Below are 25,221 nucleotides of genomic sequence, written 5' to 3'. Positions count from 1 at the left end.
CTGTTTTCTGTTAATAGCAGTGGGGTAGATATTTTCTGCAAAATACTAGTGCATGGCCCAAATCTGGACTGAGAGCATAGCCCAGATCAGGGTCCAACAGCTGCTTTCTCTATAAAATAAAGGTGTCCAACTTTAAGGATGCTTTAAAAAAGCGAAATAACATAATGTATGGTTTGGCCTGAAGAGTTTTGAAGGGCACACACACAAACAACATTTTTTTAAGTTATCCCTCAAATACAAAAATAGTGACAGTTGATGGTGTAATGTTACATTTTAAAGGGCAGGCACTCATCCTGAGGGTCCCTATAGCCACACCCCTAAAGGGCAGGGCCAAAATGCAGGCAGCTGTGATGATCCATATAAGCAAACCAGTTCTAGCAGTTTTCACCCCCACCAGGAGCAGGTCTTTTGTAAAGCTAATAGGTCTTAGTTGCCCATTCAAGACCAAGACATTCAGGACTTTGCATTACAACAGAGACTTCTAGACTTTGCATTCCAGCCTTCAAGACTTCACATTACAACAGAATTCAAGACTTTACATTACAACAGGGAACAAATTCATTGCCCACCCCCAGCTACTGTGAGGATTGCAAGGAAGCTCAAAGAGAACAGGGAATTCTGAGGGGTTGGGGTGGCAGATGATGTCAGCATCCCTGCCAATCAAAAAGTGCAGGTGCTGCATCCTTGCAAGCCCTGGCTCAGCTACACCACTGTTGTCAGTGATTTAAAAGGGAAAGGTACCCAAGAAATAAGGACAGTTAGAATGTGTTGGTTTGTAGCCTGGCAATGGTTCTTTCTGATCTCTAAATTTCACAGTGAACAGACTTACATGGCTACCCCTCTGGAATTTGACAACTTAGGTGATTTCTTTCCATTGGCAGCGCACGCTGCATAACACCAGAACACTTTGTAGTTCTGAATGGCTTGTATATAATCCTTGTCATCTTGTGCCCACCTTTTCTTCTTTACTTTGTCCTTTGTGGGTCACTAACAGCAATAGCCGTTCATCTCTTACTATGATCCATCTTCCTGAATTCCCCCTAAGCCAGAACTGGGTTTCACCAAGGACTAAATGACTCATGGCATTTAGTCCTGGCACTGTCTTCAGGACTTTTCTCCTTAAACCTTATTTATAATAAGTGTTCTCTGCCATGTTTGTGGCTTGACCATGGTTACTTTTTTTTTAATGGCCTGTTCTTTTTAAAGTTACAAATATGCCAATAAAGACTTAACCCAGTACTGTCAAGGCTACTGGTGGCTCTGCTTCTGGTGCTCACCTTATGCCCTGCTTTGATGAAGAAACTAGATTTCTGACATATTTTTTTCAGAAGGAACCATGAAAGTTGTAGCTACATGGTCATAGAATCATAGAATAGTAGGGTTGGAAGGGGCCCACAAGACCATCGAGTCCAATCCCCTGTTCATTGCAGGAATCCAAGTCAGAGCATCCCTGACAGATGGCTGTCCAGCCTCGTCTTGAATACCTGCAGTATGGGAGAGCCCACCACCTCCCTAGGGAATTGGTTCCACTGTCGTATTGCTCTAACAGTCAGGAAGTTTCTCCTGATGTTCAGCTGGAATCTGGCTTCCTGTCACTTGAGCCCATGATTCCGTGTCCTGCACTCTGGGATGATCGAGAAGAGATGCTGGCCTTCCTCTCTGTGACAACCTTTCAAGTACTTGAAGAGCGCTATCATATCTCCCCTCAAGTCTTCTCTTCTCAAGGCTAAACATGCCCAGTTCTTTCAGTCCCTCTCAGAGGGCTTTGTTTCCAATCCCCTGATCATCTTTGTTGTTGTGGCAAAATACTACCCCTTTGACTGTGAGGCCTAGTTCTCGCAGACAGCAGATGAGTGGTCAATCTGTATTCGGACAGTACCACTTCAGACAGCAGATGGGGAGATTTTTTGTCCCTCCCTTGCCCCCAAATCCAGGACATAGAAAACTGGTATGTCATTGAGAAGACTAGAGTAGAACCCTCCCCGCCCCCTGACAATACCTTTCTGTGTACAGGGATTTATTTGTACGTATGTAGAAGCATTCAGTGATGTAAGCTACTATCTGAAGAATGAAGTGATACCGTTGAGAAAGGGGGTTGACCATCTTGGTGATGGCCATGCAGGTGCTCGTTCTTTGAACCTGTCCATTGAAACCATTTCTACTTCCTGCCTCCAAGTGGAAAGGTATTTGCAGTTAGACTACCAAGACTTCTGGTTTTCTCACCCACAGCTTTATGAGCTGAATGAGTGGATGGATGCAGAAACTGCTTAATACAGAAGCAGTCCGCATGATATACTGTCTTCTCATAGTGGAAACCTGTGTTGTTCTTGTCTACATGAGGGACAGAAGACAGGAAGGAGCCATGACATGGAAGAAGAGGAGGGTACAGGCTAAACCTTCATACCTATCAAAGCCACTTGATGCTTACAAGGGATTTGAACCATCAAACCATGTTGTTGCCTATTAGGAGCCCTACATTCAAGGAAATTACAGGTGTGAAAACTTGCTTGAAATGACTACTTTAATAAATAGTTCCCATTGGATATCCCCCATTCTCTGTCATGGAGAAAATGGTTAGTTGTCATTGGTCAAATTATTCAGTAGGATATTTAGATAAATTCTGGTCTGTGATAAGGGTACAAAAGTGATGAGTTATTTGACCCAGTGCTCCCATATTCTATTCTTAATATATCACACAAGGGAAAAATGTTATTGGATATTATGGAAATATTTTAAGAAATGAGGGGTGTCATGGAAGGCTTAGAGGGCATACCAGACAGCAAGCTAGACAAGAACTTCATTGTCTCTCTCAAACAAGAACAGAATAGACACAGGAAACACTTGACTCCACCCAATACAACTAGTTCTATTGCCACCCCGTGACTAAACATATAATGAGATCATCCACAAGAATTCTAAGTAATACTCACCATTACAGCGGCAGGTAAGTATGTATTTATACACACACATACACACACAAATATATATAACTCAGAAATTCTGTGCTTGACATTTATTTCCCACGACTCTGGGAAATATCTTTTAGGCAGCTCTGCATTTGCAGAGAGTCTGGCTTTGAATCTTGTTTCTTGCAGAACTGTATTTATATCCATTATTACATTATATGGGTATATTTCTCTCTCATTAAGTTCTACAGAAACTGTGGGTCCAGTCCAGGGAAAACTAGGTATGCCTCAGCCCCACTGACAACCAGTAGCACTTACAATCCAAGCTTAAACATTTCTATGTAGACAAATCACAATGGGCTTTCTCCCTGGTAAATATGTTTAGCATCACAGCCTTAAGCACAAAGTCAAAATAAAATAAATGGTCTGTATCCAATGCTGCCCTTGCACCTCCGCTTATTCTGTGGTCACCGGGAGACTGACTGCCAATGCAATAGGAAGCTAGTGCAATAGGAAGCAACCCCGTAAATGAGCCAAAACATACATTTCGGAATGGGATATGTCAGCATAGCTTCTTTTTGTGAGCTTTGCTGACCTGCCTCATTCCAGAAATTAGTGTTTCAGTTCATTTCAGGTTGCTTTAAGAACTGCTATCTTCCAGTTGTGCTAGCAGTGGCTCCCACTGGTGTGCAGGAAGCATTGGGTAGTCCCCAAGTGCCCATCTTCCGTTTATTTAACATGCCTAATATTCAGGGGGTTCCACCCAACTTATTCTTTATCATTTTGTTTTGCACAAAAGTACGATTGGAAAAATCCAAAATACCTGGTCATCCAGAAACCTACACCATATCATTTTGGCTCCTAAAGATTTGATTTTGTGGTTCTAGTTATGACAGTACTGAAAAAGAGCGGGTAAGAGTTGCTTGGTTAGCTCTCTCCTGCATTCTTGAAATAGTTTCACCATACTGTGAGGCTAGATGTCTGTATTCAAACTTCTGTGATTATTTTATTTTTATTTTGCTTTTATCTGCTAATAAGAATAATTATAGAGCCCTTTCAGTAAGTGGTTCACTACAGAAACCTCTCCAAATGACCTTATTGAATTCTTCCTTTGATCACATTTTTGAAAGCATCTTTCTCAGCTGCTCACAGTGGCTGTCCATGTTCCACTCATATCTATCAGATGTACCTGCTTGTGTACCGTGAGGAGCAGATGCATGGGATCAGCAAAGGCCCACAGGGTGGCAAGTTCAGGAGGTGGGCTGACTTGTCCACAAGTTTAACTTTAGTGTAAAACTGACAATGAGTACAAATATGTGAAGGTATTCCAGAAGGTAGTGGAAAATGGTTGTCCAGTTTTATGCCAAAAAGCTGCCATTGGCTTGTAGCCAATCTTAGCCTTACTTAGAGTATATCCATTGAAGTGAATGGGACTTTCATTAGACTAACATTGGATACAAGCCATTACTTTGAGAACCTAAGGAGAGCCCCACTGGAATTGACAGAAGGTCCATCTAGCCTAGCACTCAGTTCCTAACCTAAGCGGCCCGTCAGATGCTTCTGGGGTTCTGAGGCAGTGTGCAAAGGCAATGGCGTCCTCCTGATGTTTGTCTCCAGCATCTGACCGCACTGAAAGGTATGCGAACATGGAATGTCCATTTTGCTATTATGGCTAAACACAATTGATGGACCAACGCCTTGACTTTTAAGGCCCTGTGTTTTTCCCTTCCCAGTTATTTGGCGGAGTTGGTTGTGTGTTCAGCTCGTCTTAAGAGAACTTGGTCCACAGATTCTGGACTTCTGGTGGTTCCTTGGAATAAACTCTAGGCTCCAAGCATTTTCTCATCTTGCCCCACGATTGTGGAAGTCTTATTTATTTATTTATTTTCTTAATCGCCCATCTGGCCGGTCACCCGGCCACTCTGGGCAATGTACAACGGTACAATTTAAAACAGTAAAATTATACATTAAAACATTATTTAAAAATATCCTAAGCCACCCCAAATGCCTTCCTGAATAATCAAGTTTTCAGTGCGTGGCAGAAGCTCATTAAAGAGGGGGCATGGCGGAGTTCCCTAGGGAGGAAGTTCCACATAGTGGGGGCCACCACAGAGAAGGCCCTCTCCCTCGTCCTCACTAGCCTAGCTGTTCTGGCTGATGGGACGGAGAGAAGGCCATCCGAGGCTGATCTTGTTAAGCGGCCTGTCTGGTGCTGCTGGAGGCGCTCCTTGAGATAGGCTGGGCCGGAACCGCACAGGGTTTTAAAGGTCAAAACCAACACCTTGAATTTGGCCCAGAAAACAACTGGTAACCTCTATACCTCCGCATGGAACCAGCGTTGGACAAATTTAGATGAGGCTGGAAAACTTACTTGTTCGAGTCAGAGCCATAGGCGTTGGTGTATGGAGTGAGGTTTGTAATTGGGTTTCAAATAGGTTAGTTGTTTTAACTGATTGGTTGTAAGTAGTTAAAATTTTGATTAGTAGCTTATTTAATGTGTAATTATTGACTTTGTTTATATTATTGTGTTGTACGTTTTGAGGTTAACTGGAACGTGCTTGGGTATAGAGCACGATATAAATTTGTATTGTTATCATTGCATGTATGATAGGCATAATGCTTTCCAAAACACTGCCATATGCCAGTAAAGATGCCGGTACTGTTAGCAAAAATGGCAGGTGGTATTAATAACATTGCCTAAAAATTATAGTACACCAAAATCAGTGGCAGTAGCCTAGATACTGACATGAGGTTTCTGAATTCTATTTCAAATCTGTTTTTGCTTGATAGGCTTTCAAAGTTAATTGGATATGACCTGGAGAGACACAGACTGGCTGTATTATTTTTAATAACATTTACAGCCTGTTAAACAATACATTTCTCGAAAGCAAGCAAAAGCAGATAATTATTGTGGGTAGTTGCCATAAATGATTAACACAGAGTAAAGTAGCACTACCTAACAAGCTTACTAAATGCTATAAAAGTGACTGGTAACTAAGGCAAGATTTACAAGAAGACAATTAAATTGCCAAACTGAATTTTGTGCTGCTGGTAAATGAAGGGATCTTAAGGTAGATGGAGGCTGTCTGCTGAGAACACCGTTTCAAGGGACAAAAAGAAATATAGCTCTGCAGAGCAGCACATACTTGGCTTTTCTTGCATCGTTCTGGCTGGAATGCAAGTAGCTGTATCTCATTATACAGAAAGGGCAGAGTGGAGCAACAGAGTGTAGGATTTAGGGTTGAAAGGGGCAGGTCTCTCAAAAATGGATAGAACTAGCCTTTGGAGCTTGGGTGGGAGCAATGCCTGCTCCAGGTTTTGGAGGGCCCTTGGGCAAGACGCCCTCCATGGGTCCCCTCCCTCAGTGAGTCTACCTTCTCACTGCCATTGTCACCAGCTCCTATTGCTCCTGACCCTCTTTCTCATCATTGCTGCCACTTGCTTGCTTGACAGACAGAGAACCAGTGAGCAAGCAGGCAGCAGCATCTGCTGCTCTTCCTTCTCACCACCAGAGCAAGAGGCAGGTGAACAAACAGGTTGCAATGATGAAGAGGAGAAGGAAGTCCAGAGAGCTCTTGTCAGTGCCCCCTGCTGGGTTGTGGGCACTTGGCAGGTGCCCATCCATGCCCACACTTGATGCCAGTCCTGGTGGCATCAAGTCCCAAAGGAGACTTGTTGCTGCTGTGCTTGTGGCTGCTGCTGCTTCCAGACTTTCAATGGCTTATTGCATTAAGGTCTTCTTGTAGTGACCTACATCCTGAAAATTTTTCCCGCAAATGTGTCTGCCACCTTAAGGGAAGGAATCTGTTGCATGTAAGAAGTGAGATCCAGCAGGAAAAGAAAAAGATTGCAAGCTAGGATTGTTACTGTCCAATTTGTTTAATAAAGTTATGTGAGTAACTGGAGGCAAGTAAAGTTTTCTGAGCAGTTCTTTACAAGCAGAGCCTGTTCAACATATGCAGGCCTTCAATTACATGCACTTCATATGCCATGGATATTCCTTAGCCTGGAAAATAAAATCAGTGACATTAGATTTTACTTGTGGTTTTGGTGGTCTTGATCTCTGTGTTGACATTTGAGCACATTAAATGAGGGATATCCAGAACCAGATGGGTCTGTGTTCGGAGGCTATGTTGCATGCATTTCTTCAGCTATTTTTGTATCCAAAATAATTGTGCAACAGATGAGGTACAGGACTGTCAATGACACAGCAGTTTGAACTCGTTCCCCTAAAATTAAATGTATATTGAATAGCAGTGATGGAATTCACCTCTCGGTCTTGGGCCAGGAGGCCTGGCTTTGCAACATCCATAGACCACTCCTGAATTGGTTGCAGCTGCAGAGAGTTTGGTGGTGAGGTGGGTGGAAACATTGCCTGCCTCTTGTGGCAGGTGGCATTGGGCTGGATCCAAGTCAAGGGGTAAGGGGGTACATACCCGACTACCCAGCAGAAAGGGGAGGTCCCTGGGGGCAGGCCACAGAGCTCCAGCCCAGCTCAGGGGATGGCATGCTGGTGCCACTCCCAGGGGAGCAGGGGGGAAACATGTGAACGGCCCACGCTGTGGCATGGTCAACCCCATGTTCTGGCCAAAACCTCCCCTTTGGGGCCACCCAGCACCATGGCTGGGATGTGAACCAGTCTGCAGGCAGGCTGGCTGGCGATTGGATCTAGTGCCATACCACGTCAAACTCTACACTGTAACCAGTAAAGTTGTGGCCAGTTTATAATCCAATGTTGTCTCTGTGTGGTTATTGTTAGACCTTCCTGGATGGCCACCCAATAAACGCTCTGGATGCAACTGAAAACACTCTAGTTCCACATACAAACCAAATGGTTATATACCAGTCTGGCTGTCATTCAAACAGTTGTGACTAAAAGGCATCTCTCTCATGCAACGTTCCCTGAATCCTATGTCTGTAGGCTTGCAAGGAGAACTATTCATATTTTTTAATGCATATTAATGTGTGGGCCAATGTAATCCTGCCTTGCTAGCTGCAGCGGTACAAACAATAATCTGAACTACCACTGGCTACCACAGCATATCTGGGGAAGAGGAAGATAAACTAATAATAATACAGGCTGCTGCTGGCTGAAACAGATGCTAGGACTGAGGGAAACTAGTGTTGCAACTGAATATCCTCATAGTAATCAGGTTAAGTAGAGGGTTTTATCACTTAAGTCCTGGGTGACTCTATTCCAGATGCCCATAGGGAGCTGCTGTCAGGGTGGACACTGAGCCCATAGAATCCCAGAGTAGTTCTGATTCGGAGGAAGAGCAGTCGCTCCTGGGAGAGGAGCACGCCCCTTTTTCCCAGGGCCCGCAGCTGACAGAGATTCCTCCCACCAACATTCCTAGATTAGAAAGCAGTCCAGGGAGTGACCCAGCACCGATAGCAGACTGGTTGGATGCGCGGCGCAGACGCAGAGAGCGGCGCCAAATGGAGAGCATGGAAAGGAGGCGTAGCGCCCGGTTGGCGCTCAAAGAACGGTTGCGCCCAGAGGATCCAAGGGAAAAGGGGAGGGATTCTCCCTAGTCCTTATATTCAGGGGTCTGCCAGTAATTGCCTTTCAAACGGGGACCAACTGTTCCAACTTAGGGCATAGGGATGCTGCTGCTCAGATCTAGTTGCTACCTGTAGAGTTGTTAAGTTATAAAAGAAGAATAAAGCTTTGAAAAGAATCCCTATGTCTGTGTCTGGACTTGGCTACTGGATTAGACTGAGAGAGGCCTCCAAGGAGCCCTTGACAGCTGCCCTATACTAGGTCAGATTATCTGCCTTCTAGCCCAGTACTGTCTACTCCAACAGGCAACAGCTTTCTAGAGACTCAGGCCAAGTTTTTTCCCAACACAGACTACCTGATCCTTTTAACTGGAGAGATGCCAGGAACTGGACCTAGGACTTTCTGCATGCAGAGCATTTGCTCTGCCAGTGAGCTATGGCTCCTCCCCTTGGCCTTTATGAACGCCAAGGAAATTTGGCCACCATTTTGCTCATTTTCCTTGGTCCTAAGTACCCATTTCTACCACTTGGATGCTGCATTGTTAAGCCATCTTCCTCCCCCATGCTGAGTAAAGAAAAGGAGGCATCCACCAGCACACCAGTGATGGTGCCTGCTGGGCCCTCTCTGAGTCTGAGCACTGATGATTGTGCAGTGTCACACGTAATAGCAGTGGGAGGACCCTTTACAGCATCTGATCACATTTGCTGCCTTGTCAATGCACCATTGTGTAGGACTAATCCATTAGTAATGCAGTATTTTAAACAACAGATATATTTAAGGGCAGCAATAAGAAATCTCTGGGAATATTTCTTCCCAAATAGCTAGGGCTTTTCAAAATTGAATGGAATATTTTGGGAGTCCTAGGAAATCTATTGAGTGCCTTTCTTTCTGTTTCTTTTTTGAAACTTGGCTGTGCAGGTTCTCTTTTATTGAACTTCGTGTTACTGGCAGTAGCAGAACATTTCTTTCTGTCTCCAAATGATGTCCTTGTCCATTAAACACCAAGGTATAGGATGAATTTACCCTATAATTAAAACTATAAAACATTGGATTGACCTGGCCATTTAAGTGGAAGACTGCACAACGTTTAAAGATATCGTGATGGGTTGATATAGATATATCACAATCTTGTGTGTACTTTATAGCTAGGATGCAAAAAGCTAACTTTAGACTGCTAATTGTCCAATCCAGTGAAAATAAAAGTCTTGTGGAGGGCGCTACAAAATAAACCGTTGTGAGATGAGAGGATGGTTTCGAGATGATTCAGGGTTTCTTGTGCCAGTCACAGTTAGAAAAGCAATGTACAGAGCAGCCTTCCTAAACCTGGTGCCCCCCAGAGATGTTGGACTGCAGCTCCCCTAATTCCCAACCGGCGTGGTCATTGACCAAAATGGAAATAATAATACTGACTTGTTTTACAGGGCTGTTACAATGAGATAATGTATATATGTGTGTGTGTATGTATGTATTTACTACATTTTGGTACCATGCAATGTATGGGTTCCCTGGGCAGGTCACAAAATAGAGGTTAAAACCTGATGATGCAGCCTGATGATGTGGACAAGATGCTTGAATCAGTCTGTACCACCAATTAGGGATGGGGGAGAATTTCTCCCCAAAACTTCGGGGGGCCGAGTGCCAACGCATTCGGCCCCCCGAAATCGGCGGTGAAATTCTCCGCCACCCCCCCGGGATGGGACTTACCGTTCACGAATGTCCCTCCTGGCGGTGGGTCCTGGCGGCGGTTCATCGGGTCTTCGTCAGGGGCGGGGGCAGCAGCCGGTCTTTCGACCGGCTGCCACCGCTGCCATTACAAGGAAAGTTAAAAAAAAAAACAACCACCCCCGTGATAGGCTACGTAACGATTAACGTGGCCTATCACGCCTTACGTAGCCTATCACGGGGGTGGGGGTTTTTTTGTTTTTTTTTTTACGGCCGGGTAGACGGTGTGCTTCTACCCGGCCTGACTTTTGCCGGCGAGGGATGGGATGCCTCCCGCCCAGCCTGAATTTCGGCCGGGCGAGGCGGGAAGCCTCCCCCCCCCCACCGCATGAACTTTGGGGGGAGAAGCGAAGCGCCTCCCCCCCACCGCGAAAAAAAAGCTGCGGGACAAGGTAAGTCCCTTTTGTACATCCCTAACCATCATATGTACCGGAAGTACAAGCTGGGTTTCGAAGAGGCAGAGGAACTAGAGATCAAATTGCCAACATTCGCTGCATCATGGAGAAAGCAAGAGAATTCCAGAAAAACGTCTATTTCTGCTTCATTGACTACGCTAAAGCCTTTGATTGTGTGGATCACAACAAACTGTGGCAAATTCTTAAAATTGGGAAAGGAGTACAACAAGGCTGCATATTGTCACCCTGCTTGTTTAACTTATATGCAGAGTACATCATGAGAAATGCCGGGTTGGATGAATCAGAGGTCGGAATTAAGATTGCTGGGAGAATTATCCACAACCTCTGATATGCAGACGATACCACCCTAATGGCAGAAAGTGAAGAGGATCTCAAGAGCCTCTTGTTGAGGGTGAAAGAGGAGAGTGCAAAAGCTGGTTTGAAACTCAACATTAAAAAAACTAAGATCATGGCATCTGGCCCTATCACTTCCTGGCATATAGAAGGGGAAGAAATGGAAGCAGTGACAGATTTTACTTTCTTGGGCTCCAAGATCACTGCAGACAGTGACTGTATCCATGAAATTAAAAGACGCTTGCTCCTTGGGAGGAAAGCTATGGCAAACCTAGACAGCATAGTAAGAAGCAGAGACATCACCTTGCCAACAAAGGTCCGTCTAATCAAAGCTATGGTTTTCCCAGCAGTAATGTATGGCTGTGAGAGCTGGACTATAAGGAAGGCTGAGCGCCCAAGAATTGATGCTTTCGAACTGTGGTGCTGGAGAAGACTCTTACGAGTGCCCTGGACTGCAAGGAGGTCAAATCAGTCAATCCTAAAGGAAATCAACCCTGACTGCTCATTGGACGGACAAATACTGAAGCTGAAGCTCAAATATTTTGGCCACCTAATGTGAAGAGAAAACTCTCTGGAAAAGACCCTGATGCTGGGAAAGACTGAAGGCAAAAGGAGAAGGGGACGGCAGAGGATGAGATGGCTAGATAGCATCACCGATGCAATGAATATGAACCTGAGCACACTCCGGGAGAGTGCGCAGGACAGGAAGGCCTGGCGTGCTATGGTCCATGGGGTCACGAAGAGTCAGACACGACTGAACAACAACAAACCACCATATGTAAGCATGACCCTTGCCCATCTTGGCTAATACAATCCAGCAGGGCTGGATTGATTGAGTGGGTCCAGGGGGTGATAAATGCCTCGCTCTGTCAGGCAGTGGTGCCTGCTGCCTTGAAAGAGGCTATAGTGCACCTTCTCCTGAAGAGGACCATCCTGGATCCAGAGGTATGTGCAAATTATCACCTCATCTCCAATATCCCCTTTGGGGGCAAGGTGCTTAAGCGTGTGGTGGCTGGGCAGCTTCAGACATTCTTGGAAGAAACTGATTATCTGGAGCTATTTCAGTCTGGTTTCAAGCCAGGGTATGGCACTGAAACAGCCTTTGTCACTCTGACTGATGACCTACTCCGGGTGAAGGACAGGGGGAGTGCTACCCTGTTGATCCTCCGGGATCTCTCAGAAGCTTTTGATACCATCGATCATGGTGTCTTACTGGATCAGTTCAGCAGGATGGGGGTTGGGTGCACTGTGTTACAGTGGTTCTGCTCCTACCTGCAGGGCCGATTCCAGGCAGTGGTATTGGGGGATTCCTGTTCTACCCCATGGCTATTAAGCTGTAGCGTGCCACAGGGTTCTATTCTATCTCCCATGCTGTTCAACATCTATATGAAGACGTTGGGTGAGGTCATTAGGAGTTTTGGGGTGGGGTATCACCAGTACTCTATTAGCTCTATTTCTCCTTGTTGTTGGAGTCGGCTGAAGTGGTAAAGGTGCTGGACCAGTGCCTGGAGGCTATAATAGGCTGATGAGGGCCAATAAACTGAAGCTAAATTCTGACAAGATGGAAGCTCTGTGGATTGGTGGTTCCTGAGTCCAGGAATTGGGTAAGCAACCTGTCCTGGATGGGGTTGCACTCCCCCTGAAGGAGCAGGTGTGTAGCTTGGAAATACTCCTAGATCCATTCCTGTCACTGGAGCCCTAGGTGGACTCTGTGGGTTGGAGTACTTGGGGCCTGCTTTGGCTGATCCACCAGCTATGGCCTTTCCTGGACAGAGATAACCTAACCATAGTAGTACATGTGTTGGTAACTTCCCAATTAGACTACTGCATTGCACTTTACATGGGGCTGTCCTTGAAGATGATTCAGAAGTTGCAGCTAGTGCAAAATGCAGCAGCCAGACTGCTGACTGGAACGTCTCATAAAGATCATATAACACCAGTTTTAAAGGAATTGCACTGGCTGCCAATACATTCCTGGTCAGAATTCAAGGTTCTGGTGATGACATTTAAAGCCCTAAGTAGCCTGTGACCTTGATATTTGAGGGAGCGCCTCTCCCTTATACATGCTTGCCAAAGGACTGAGATCTGTTGGAGGGGTCCTCCTCTGCGGCCCACTAGTGTGTGATGTACACTATGGTGGGACATGGGAGAGGGCCTTCTCTGCTGTGGCACCCCGGTTGTGGAATGCCCTTGGAGGCCCGATTGACGTGTACATTGGTTTCATTTTGGCACCAAGTAAAAACATGGCTTTTTACCAAAGCCTTTGAGGGCGAAATACATTCCCTTAAGTATTCCCACACTGTTTTAATTGTTTTATTATTTTAGATTTTAATTGGTATTAGCTTGTTTAATGGTTTAATATGCTTTTAGCTGTTCAAATTTATTGTTTTATACTGTTCAAATTGATTTTATCTGTACATTGCCCTGAGATCATAATGATATCGGGAGGGATACAAATTTTTTAAATAAATAATAAATAAATAAAACCATAAAATAAAAGAATAAAACCTACAGTAAAATCTAAAACAAATTAAAACAAATACACTAAGCACTTTGAATACTTAGGAATATTATATATGCATACTCGGTTATTAAAAATTTGCTGTAATGTAGCTGATGAGTAATCATTAAAAATGCTTACTATGATATCCCAACTTGAAGAGAGCCTTGGTTGCTCTTCCACTGGAGTGAGCAAGTGGGTAAGTGTGATCCTGATTGGTTCCTGGTTTCCCATGTCAGATAGGCACTACAATGTCAGCAACCTCAGGTCACTAACATTCATAAATAGCAGGGCTGCCGATTCCAAAAATTTAGTTGCAAACTGGAAATAAACTTCTGGCTTCTCTCTTAGGAAGCTATGTTTGTCAGTGGGCACTGTCGCCGGACAGATCCAAAACACTTGGATGCAAAATAAAGTATGGGGTGGGGAGAGCTCCTGGTTCAGAAAACTGGGTCGATCCTGTTAGAAGGAGGCACAATATTTACGGTATTTTTTCCAGGCTGGCCGCTGAGTACAAGGAAAATGAAAGCAATTAAGGCCTATTTCTTGTTCAAATAGGCGATCTGCTTCTTTGAATGGTCTGAAAATTGATTTTTCTTCACATTGCAAGGGTGTGGGATCTGAACAGCGAGCAAAGTTGTCGTGCGTTTCCTGCCTCTGTACTTTTCTAGTTTCTCTTACTGCAGACAAACCCGTCGGGTGCTGAAAATAGCTCAAATGCTCCTAGAACAGTAGCAGCAGCCAGCAGCTGAAATTCTTTCGTGCTCTTATCGCCTTCTCTTTCTCTCTCTATTGTAGGTTCTTGTTCTTCAGTTAAACGTAGACCTTTACAGAAGCTAAACATTAAGAAAGAGCTAAGTCAACAAGCTCTGGATGTACAAGAACAAAATTATTAATATCTCCTACATCTGACAAACAAGAAGACTCGTCTGACCGGTAATTTCCTCCCTCCATCCCCCACCCCGTATGTGTATTAGGGATTTACAATTTTGTTATGCATTCATAGCTGACATTCCTTGGTCAGTAATTAACATACAATAAGAATCTGAGAGTTAATATTTCTTAGCCACACACACACACTGCTTTGAAATTTCAATGTGCTTAGGGTATGCAGAGGCAGGATGCTATATCTACATAATGTTGCTTCCAATTGTGAAATTTGGAGTAAAATAATTAATAATTCAGGAAACTTCATGAAATGCTAAACTTATATAAACTTTACTTTTAAAAGAATATGCTTTTTCTATTAGTTTCTTTATGTCTTACTGCATTTGAATAGATCTTTAAGCAGACTAGTCAGTAGTTTTCTTTGTAAAATTGTTTTGTTTGTCCTTGAGTACTTGAAATTCAGAATCCTATAATTTACTTACCACTACTCAAAGGAGCTTCATTACTGCAGTATGTAAAGCTACTGTTACAGTAACTAAAGAAATGAAATTTTATACGTTGAGGTGATGTGCTTTTCTTTGTCTATAACAGCTCGATACAGTAAAATTTTAGGATTAATTTCAATTCCTGCAGTGACCCACACTGCCTAACAACAGCAGCCTGAAGTGGTACAGTTAAGGAAAAGTTTTATCTCTTGATTTTGCTGCCACCTCCTTCTACTGTCTTATTAACCCCCTCTTTTCCTCAGCTAAAATTCCTTTGTCTCATCACTTCTCTTTGGATAGCAAAAGCATATCAATATCTCCACTCACCCTCCCCAAATCCTTTGGTCATGATCTGTCCCCTTTCTAATAATCTGGCTTTCTTTTCTCTCCAGTGTTTAGCAATGAAGCAGATCAACAAAGTGTTAAAGCTGCCCTATAGAAAGGTTCTATTTGCTTTGAAAAGAAGTTACCCTTAGCTAGAAGATTGGTGGTTAATTCCCAGAAAAAAATTTATGGGAAAAGATTTTTGTTCTTAGTTATACCCCCCTTTTCAAACTAGTTTTCCTAAATGGCTCACATTAAAAAAATAACATAGTAACAAAGTACAGTTAAAAAACCCAGTAATATGGAAATAAAAGGATAGCAGCATTTAGAACAAGTATAGAATAATAAAAAGAGAATTCAGTCATAGAATACCTTCTAGAATAAAAGGGTTTTTCAAAACGTGTCTAAAAATAGAGAGGGAACTTGCTGGAACTTCTTGTAGAGTAGGACTGGAAAACCTCGGCTACAGGGTCCAGATCCTGCCCTCCTGGGGCTCCAATCTGGCCCTCAGGGATTCCCCAGGCAGACATGCCCCCTTCTCTTGCGCCTGTCCCCTTTCCCCCAACAACCAATTGCTTGGTGGTTTACAAATTTTTGTGCAGTTCTTTCCTAAAAGGTTGAAATTCCTCTCTAGGCCTAGTTACTGGCAGTAAGAGATTTAAGTTACAATATATTTGGGAGTTTTGTATTTTGGCCCCACCCCTTTGGCCTTTGGCCCCACCCCTGTTGCCTTTGACCCCACCCACTACTGGAATGTAGCCCCCAAGAGCTCTTCTGAAATTGAATTCAGCCATTGAGTTGAAAGAGGTTCACCACCCCTGTTGTAGAGGGAATGCAGCAGCTATGATGTCACCACCAATACGTTCTTATCCATGGTATCCACCAATCAAATTGCTGCTAATGGTGCATCAGTGGGCAGGGCCTCTGATGTGGATCTTAAGGATCAGGCTAGTTCATAAGGAAAGGAGCATGACAGGTGAATCAAGAAGAGGTGTGGTCACCCCCAAAGAAATGCAACGAAACAGTTGAAAAAAAGAAAAAAAAATACCATCTTTTTAAAAGGAAAGGACACTTGAATAAGAGCTTTAAGAAGCTTGAACTGCATTGAGCCAGTTCTACAAATAAAAGCAATCTTTTATAGCACCTGTAAGTATTTTCCTTTTATTTTTGTTACTTTCATAGTTCAAGAGGCCCATTTTTGGTGAGAAAGCTGGCAAGTGCTTTGTGCACCGTACTGTAAAATGCTTGTATTAGTTTTTCATGAAAATAATATTTGAGTTCCAGGTATTATATGCCAAAGAATGTCTCTGCATAGTAATTTTCCACTAGTTCAATATTTCAGTGTCCTCATTTAGCTTACAAAAGCAAAATATTACATGAAAATAAAATGGCTCTCAAATTGGAGCCAAGTAATGGCAAGTTTAAGTCTAGGATTAATGTTTATAGCCAAATAATGTTGCTCCTGCAAATAGGGGTCTGTAACCGAAGTGCTGACATAACCTGAATTAAAGGGATCTGAACACAGCCCTGCCGTTCTTCTGAATGAAGGGAATTCTCTGGAGAGGAATGGAATGTCTTTCTCTTAGTAAATATACCTCCGCATTCATGGAGAACAAACAGTAACATTCTGTGCAGGTTCCTTCTTTGACAGTGTCTTCTTTGTTCACTCCCCAGTAGTGGTGTCAAGTATGTTTGTGAAAAAAATATTTTTTTAAAAATTCCCCATTTGCATTTTTTTATTTGACTTCCCTGGTTAAACTCCCAAGGGACTTTGTAAGCCTTCAGAAGCCTAGTGCTGTTACTTGTGGTGCTGTGAATAAAAGGAGTCCTTGGCATAGCTAACACTCATTAAATAAGACTGCAAACATATGCACCCTTAACCTGGGAGTAAGCCCCAATGAACACAGGAAAACTTTACTCTGCGTAAACATGCATAGGATCGCACTGGAAATGAAAATGAACTGTCACCAGTGTTTGTATGAATATTCGGAACATTCCATACATGCTTGTATCGTTAGCCTTTTGATGGTGACAATGCCGCCACATCTCAGGGTGAATTGTGCACTGTGCAGTTGAACGATTGCTTTCAAATTTTTACTGATTCTTGAAAATCCCATCACACATCAGTGACCTGGCTAAGGCTTATGTGCTTTTGCTGCCAAAATAGCTTCATTTCAAAGAAAATTTCAGCTCTGTATTACGTACATCTCTTCCCAAGTGCAGATTTGCTTCTTTCTTCGAAGTGAATAGTGTTGCCTGTGCATGCTGGAGCCCTGTGTGGACAGCGGAGTCCACACTGGGCTCTAGACTTGGATGCATGTATTGCATCCACTATGGTAGGACTGCTTGATTGGTAGGATATTTTGGAAGAACTTGGGAAGAATAGGTAGAAGTCCAATAAAACATAGTGTCAGCAGGGCCTCACGAGGCATAGCCCTGAAACCTAAGCACTAGGTCCTAATTTGGAGCATGTGCAGGAATAATAGAGAAGAGAATGCTTTTGAATTTATGCACAGTGCCTTTCCCTTACTATCTGAATAACCATGACCAGCTGCTTCCTTGTATCTCCATGATTAAGGGAAAGATCTCCCACATAAAGAGTAGGTGGCTTGAAACATAAGTTTGGATCCAGCCTGAAGTGAACGCAATGGGATTGGTAGAAACGGGTTTCCCACCACCTCCTTCCCGTAGCAGCTCCTTCAGCCCCACCCCCAAGGCTACAGAGATGGCAGGTGTCTTGGGGTACCCCCCCACACACACACACTTCACAGCCTACCCCACTCAGCAAGGCCCCCAGAACCCCTGTGTATCATTTTGGGAGGGACTGCCTGAGGAGAAGGGGACAAGGAAGTCTGCTTCTACCAGCTCCCCTCCCCTTCAATGGATCCAGATTTAGCACATAGAATCTCTTATTTTACAGAATGAGCACTGAGGTCAAATCAAGAACTGGATTTACTATTCTTTCCTTCACATGTAAGTTCATACTTAAATTGTCCTTTCCCAAAGCTACTTTTAAAATCTTTTTAGTAAAAAAAGAAAAAAAGGGGAAAAAAAGACCTGCTTGGAGTTTCATAGTTGACTTTTTGTGTAACATGGAGTTAGAGTGTGATGTTCTGTGTAATTGTGAGTAGCAGCTCAGGTAGGACTGACTTCTCTCTCTTTATGCACACTTTTAGGATCCGGATGTGAGGGTGTTTTGAAGTTCAGCTCAATCGGTATCACATAGCCCAAACTAATTTTATTGTTCCTTTATTTTGTAACAAGTTTCTCATTGTTGAAGAATGTGTGAGACTTATGAAGCCTCTGGGTTTTTCATGCTTTTATAAAAGGTTATGTCCTCTTCCTCCTCAGTTGAAGAGAGGAGGGAAGATGATGACTGCTTCAGCCCTCACATTACCTTTAAAACCTCAAGGCAGCTTATCCACTTTGAAAATCAGGCACAAAAAGGGATGCAAACAGTCACCAGGGCATCTGAGGAAATGTTGACGGATAATTGTCAGGTTGTGTATTCCCTGGAAGTTGCAGATGTATAGGCAAAGGGAGAGTCTCTGCATCTAGGATTCCTGTGGAATTGCTTTTGTACTCATTCCATAGGCACTTTGCAGTGTCCTTGTCACCACTGCTTTGTCCCATTTCTTAATTCGTTGTTGCTTCTTTCTCGATTTAGTGCAGAAATTGCACTTCCTAGATTTAGTGTACAAAGAATTTGGAGAGGGGTGTTCAGCTGAATCACTTTGTGTGCTTCAGTGGGGGAAACCGAGTCTAGACCACCCTACATGTGACACTTGCCTGGGCTGCTTATTTATAGAGCAGGATGTGGGGGCAATGGCCTGGACAGCCTATGGCTATTCATGCCACAGTTGTCCTGGGGCCATCTCCTCCTGCTTGGCCTTGTGCCTGCTGTGGATCTCTGTGCCTGGGGCATATGGTTAGGTCAAGACAAAGTCCCCTTTCCAGCAGTTCTTGAAAGTTGGGTGGGCCCTCTCCTGCTGCTGATTACAGGCACCTACCCAGCCATAGGAAGATCCCATGTGCTAGGGCAGGCCATGTTGGGATGGGTGCCTGACTTCACTGTCTATGGGCCTTAATCCCCCCTTCACTGTTCTACCCACCAGGCTGTAGTGGTGGTGGTGGTGATGATGATGATGATGATTTACATGCTCCAAAGGTGAAACCTCAAGGAAGGCAAATTCAAGATGGCATTAAAAAAAATCCTTCCTGGCCCCCAGCCAGTCAGCAAGCTAAGGTACCACCGATAACTAAGATGGGTGGGTTGTGCTGCCTGGCTGGCTGAGCGAGGTCAAGCTATGAGGGATGAGGTCAAGCTATGAGGGACAAGAAAGCCTCCAGCCACCACGAGAGATCTCTCAGAGCGCGACTCTGGGAAGCTTCCTGGGTGACATGTACCTCAGCTGCCTTCAAAGAGGGCAGGAGGCAGAAAGATGGTGGCACCTCCCCCAGACCCATAACTTATACTGCTGTGGGTCAGGGGTCCCTTTTCCACTGTTGGCTCCTCTTCTTGAGACCCAGTCCAACCAGCTATTAACTGCAGAAGAAGTGGGCAGCATTCTCTACATCAGGGTGGCCCTCCAGATGTTGTTGGACTGCAACTCCCATCAGCCCTAGTCAGCATAGCCAACAGTGAGGGATAATGGGAGTCTTAGTCCAACAGCATCTGTAGGACTACACATTCCCCATCCCTGCTCTACATTATCCTGTTGTCTTTTAACATCTGTAATGAATCCAAAGTATGTCTACAGTTCATTCCTCCTCTTTTTCCTCCTCATCTGCATATTCTTTACACAACACTAAAAAGTACATCACTGTGAGAACCAGGCCATGTAATTTTAGTGAACGAGGCAAATAAGGAAAAATAGAAAAACAAAAACAACACACACACACACATACACACAAAACCCCTCAAGGCAATTTAGATGGTTTGTCTCCAGTTCACAAATGTTTTCTGTGTTCCATCTGTATTTCTGCTCCTATTGCTGTTTACAAGTAAGCACGACCATTTGACTAAACCTCTTCTTGTTTATTAATATACACTTCTCAGAAAATGTGTTATTTCACAGCAAATGCAAAATCTTTTCATGTCTCAGTGTGTGAAGTTGTATCTAGCACTTGCAAAATTCTTGCTTCAAAGCTCAGTGATCATTCTCTCTCTAAAGGTTTAACTCTCCCCCCACCACAAAACTGAGAGCAAGGATCTGTGCATGTTAACATGTTAACATGTCATTAAATCATTACATTATCATTCATATGTGCCTATATGAAGCAGTGGAGCATTAAAAATGCATTTGTTGTGGTAGAGCTATTTAAATTTTCCCTAGAATGACCAGTGAACCTGCATTATGGCTGCCTTGAGTGCCATTTTTTGGTAGAAAGGCAGGGTACAAATACAATGTGTTGTTGTTGCCTGGTGTATACAGTTGTTCTTTACAAAACAATCATGAACACATGACAGGTTAGGCAAACATCTATTTTGCAATACATTAATATAATAATGTATATTTAGAAATTATGTTTTATATAATTTCTTCTTAAATGGTGCTGAACTTTGGGAACACGAGTACTCAGCTAGCTGTTTAAAATAAACAAAATCACTTGGCAAACCAGCTGTGGTGCTAAACAAGAATATGGATTGCATCCAATGGTGGCATTCCACTTGCGCAAATGACACTGGGCTGGCAAATACTAAGTTCCTACTACCAACTAAAGCTTTGCTTGTGCAACCCGTCACAGATTGTAGTATTACAGAGTGGTCCACTAGCACTTGCACAACTGCTAGCACAACAGAAAAAGGCAGCAGAGTTTCACTAGGGCAGCAATTTCTTCCATTAATGGTGTGTTGGATTTAGCCCTGTGCATTCTCTTTATGTCCTTCAAACAGATTCAAAGGGGTCGGTCTTGGTCTCTCGATAGATAGATAGATAGATAGATAGATAGATAGATAGATATGCACACATACACACACACACACACACACACACACAAACACACACACATACATACATATATATATATATATTGTTGTTGTTGTTCAGTCGTTCAGTCGTGTCCGACTCTTCGTGACCCCATGGACCATAGCACACCAGGCCTTCCTGTCCTGCGCTCTCTCCCGGAGCGTGCTCAAGTTCATATTCATTGCATCCGTGATGCTATCTAGCCATCTCATCCTCTGCCGTCCCCTTCTCCTTTTGCCTTCAGTCTTTCCCAGCATCAGGGTCTTTTCCAGGGAGTTTTCTCTTTGCATTAGGTGGCCAAAATATTGGAGCTTCAGCTTCATTATCTGTCGTTCCAATGAGCACTCAGGGTTGATTTCCTTTAGGATGGACTGATTTGACCTCCTTGCAGTCCAGGGCACTCGTAAGAGTCTTCTCCAGCACCACAGTTCGAAAGCATCAATTCTTCGGCGCTCAGCCTTCCTTATAGTCCAGCTCTCACAGCCATACATTACTACTGGGAAAACCATAGCTTTGATTATATGGACCTTTGTCGGCAAGGTGATGTCTCCGCTTCTTACTATGCTGTCTAGGTTGGCCATAGCTTTCCTCCCAAGGAGCAAGCGTCTTTTAATTTCATGGCTACAGTCACCGTTTGCGGTGATCTTGGAGCCCAAGAAAGTAAAATCTGGCACTGTTTCCATTTCTTCCCCTTCTATATGCCAGGAAGTGATAGGGCCAGATGCCATGATCTTAGTTTTTTTAATGTTGAGTTTCAAACCAGCTTTTGCACTCACCTCTTTCACCCTCAACAAGAGGCTCTTTAGATCCTCTTCGCTTTCTGCCATTAGGGTGGTATCGTCTGCATATCGGAGGTTGTTGATAATTCTCCCAGCAATCTTAATTCCGACCTCTGATTCATCCAACCCGGCATTTCTCATGATGTACTCTGCATATAAGTTAAATAAGCAGGGTGACAATATGCAGCCTTGTCGTACTCCTTTCCCAATTTTGAACCAATCGGTTGTTCCATCTCTGGTTCTTACTGTTGCTTCTTGACCCTCGTACAGGTTTCTCAGGAGACAGGTAAGGTGGTCTGGTACTCCCATCTCTTTAAGAATTTGCCACAGTTTGTTGTGATCCACACAATCAAAGGCTTTAGCGTAGTCAATGAAGCAGAAATAGACGTTTTTCTGGAATTCTCTTGCTTTCTCCATGATGCAGCGAATGTTGGCGATTTGATCTCTAGTTCCTCTGCCTCTTCGAAACCCAGCTTGTACTTCCGGTAGTTCTCGGTTCGCATACTGCTGAAGCCTAGCTTGTAGGATTTTGAGCATCACCTTGCTGGCATGTGAAATGAGCGCAATTGTGCGGTAGTTTGAACACTCTTTGGCGTTGCCCTTCTTTGGAATTGGAATGTAAACTGACCTTTTCCAGTCTTGTGGCCACTGTTGAGTGTTCCAGATTTGTTGGCATATTGAATGCAGCACTTTAACAGCATCATCTTTTAGGATTTCAATTAGCGCGGCTGGAATACTGTCATCTCCGCTAGCTTTGTTGTTACTAATGCTTCCTAAGGCCCACTTGACTTCACTCTCTAGGATGTCCGGATCAAGTTCAGTGACCGCACTATCATGGCTATCAGGGACATTCAGATCTTTCCTGTATAGTTCTTCTGTGTATTCTTGCCACCTCTTCTTAATCTCATCTGCTTCTGTTAGGTCCCTGCCTTCTTTGTCCTTTATCATGCCCGTCTTTGCACAAAATGTTCCCTTGAGATCTCCAATTTTCTTGAAGAGATCTCTAGTCTTTCCCATTCTGTTGTTTTCCTCGATTTCCTTGCATTGTTCATTTAAGAAGGCCTTCTTGTCTCTCCTTGCGATTCTCTGGAACTCTGCATTCAGTTGGATATATCTTCCCCTTTCTCCCTTGCTTTTCGCTTCCCTTCTTTCGTGAGCTACTTGTAAAGCCTCATCAGACAGCCACTTGGCTTTCTTGCATTTCTTTTTCTTTGGGATGGATTTCGTTGCTGCCTCCTGAACAATGTTACGGACCTCCATCCATAGTTCCTCAGGCACTCTGTCTATCAGGTCTAATCCCTGAAATCTATTCGTCACCTCCACTGTATATTCATCAGGGATATGATTTAGGTCATACCTGAACGGTTTAGTGGTTTTCCCGACGTTCTTCAATTTAAGCCGAAATTTTGCAAGAAGCAGCTCATGGTCTGAGCCACAGTCAGCTCCAGGTCTTGTTTTTACTGACTGTATGGAGCTTCTCCATCTTTGGCTGCAAAGGACATAATCAATCTGATTTCGATATTGACCATCTGGTGATGTCCATGTGTAGAGTCGCCTCTTGTGCTGTTGGAAAAGAGTGTTTGCTATGATCAGCATGTTCTCTTGGCAAAACTCTATTAGCTTTTGTCCTGCTTCATTTTGTACACCAAGGCCATGCCTGCCTGTTATCCCGGTGATTTCTTGACTTCCTACTTTAGCATTCCAATCCCCTATGATGAAGAGGACATCTTTTTTTGGTGTTCGTTCTAGAAGGTGTTGTAGGTCTTCATAGAACCGATCAACCTCAGCTTCTTCGGCCTCAGTGGTTGGGGCATAGACTTGAATTACTGTGATGTTGAATGGTTTGCCTTGGATTCGTACTGAGATCATTCTGTCATTTTTGAGATTGTACCCCAGTACTGCTTTCCCCACCCTTTTGTTGACTATGAATGCTACTCCATTTCTTCTAAGGGATTCTTGCCCACAATAGTAGATATGATGGTCATCTGAATTAAATTCGCCCATGCCTGTCCATTTTAGTTTGCTGATTCCCAAGATGTCGACGTTCAATCTTGCCATCTCATGTTTGACCACCTCCAGCGTACCTTGATTCATTGATCTGACATTCCAGGTTCCTAAACAAAATTGTTCTTTACAGCATCGGATTTTCTTTTCACCACCAGACACATCCACAGCTGAGTGTCCTTTCGGCTTTGGCCCAGCCACTTCACTCTTTCTGGCGCTACTTGGAAATACCCTCTGCTCTTCCCCAGTAGCATATTGGACACCTTCCGACCTGAGGGGCTCATCTTCCGGCGTCATATCTTTTAGCCTTGTGATACATTCCATGGGGTTTTCTTGGCAAGAATACTGGAGTGGGTTGCCATTTCCTTCTCCAGTGGACCACATTTTGTCAGAACTCTCTGCCATGACCTGTCCATCTTGGGTGGCCCTGCACGGCATAGCTTATGGCTTCACTGAGTTACGCAAGCCCCTTCGCCACAACAAGGCAGTGATCCATGAAGGGGGGAGATATAGATATATATATATATATATATATATATATATATATATATATAAAACATATAGACTATATATTATATAGGGGAGATATATAGATATAGATATAATGTTTTGTGTGTGTGTGTCTATCTGTCTATAATATTTTACTAAGGTTCCTTCCTACCTTATCCCAGCAGCCTAGGAACTACTTCCCAGTGGCTTCTTTCCATGTCATTTCAGCAATGTTTGGAAGCCAGAACCACATATATGTGTGTGGCTAATCACACAGTCTTTCAGGTGACAATTTGGTGCACATGCCCTGCACAATTGGACCCACCCACGTGGTTCTGGGCTTCCAAATGTTAAATGAGGCTGGGGAAAAGGCCTCAGAGAAGTGACTGCTGTACCACTTCAAAAATATAAAAGAGCCCTTAGATTACACTAGGTTCAAATGAAAGCTTTAAAGTTGCCTGATTTTCATTATGATCAGCCACTGGTGTCTCTTCTCCATGAATCCTCACTGTTAATCCAAATGGCTCCTGTGGTTAATGCAGCTGTCTCAGTGATCACATTTCCCCCCCAGATTTCTTCTTCGTTAAACAGCTGCCATTTTGCTTTAAAAGGGGAACAACCTTATAAATAATAATGAACCCTCTGAGGTTAATAGCAACTTGGGAAAGTCCCACCCTTTAAAAAGCATAACATATGTAGCACACCTGTTAAAAACCCAATGCTGTACTTTGAACCTCCCGATGCTGCTTACCACTTGGTTCAACAAAGAATCCATTGACTCAGTTGACATAGAACTGGGCTTGGAAAAGACAAGATATTCAAAGTCTCAGCTATACAGTAGTTCCTAGCAGACTTTTAATCTTAGAAGTGGTGGGAAAAGAAATGTAAACGTCCACCTGTGAC

The 25,221-nt window shown here is 43.7% G+C and overlaps 1 protein-coding gene across 1 annotated transcript in view; it reads left to right on the top strand.

Annotated features, from left to right (window-relative positions):
- The window catches only part of SORBS2 (sorbin and SH3 domain containing 2), a 399,410-nt gene that overhangs the window by 172,465 nt on the left and 201,724 nt on the right, over window positions 1-25,221 (top strand). Inside the window, exon 4 of the mRNA XM_084856622.1 lies at window positions 14,179-14,316. The gene's annotated coding sequence lies outside the window, so the exon portion shown is untranslated. The remainder of the gene's footprint in view (window positions 1-14,178; window positions 14,317-25,221) is intronic.

This window comes from Heloderma suspectum, chromosome 5 (assembly GCF_057233095.1).
Source record: "Heloderma suspectum isolate Gila_16-S chromosome 5, 16-S_ref, whole genome shotgun sequence".
Lineage (NCBI taxonomy): Eukaryota > Metazoa > Chordata > Lepidosauria > Squamata > Helodermatidae > Heloderma > Heloderma suspectum.
The sequence above is the reverse complement of the archived record's forward strand: the minus strand, read 5'-3'. Positions and strand labels throughout refer to the sequence as shown.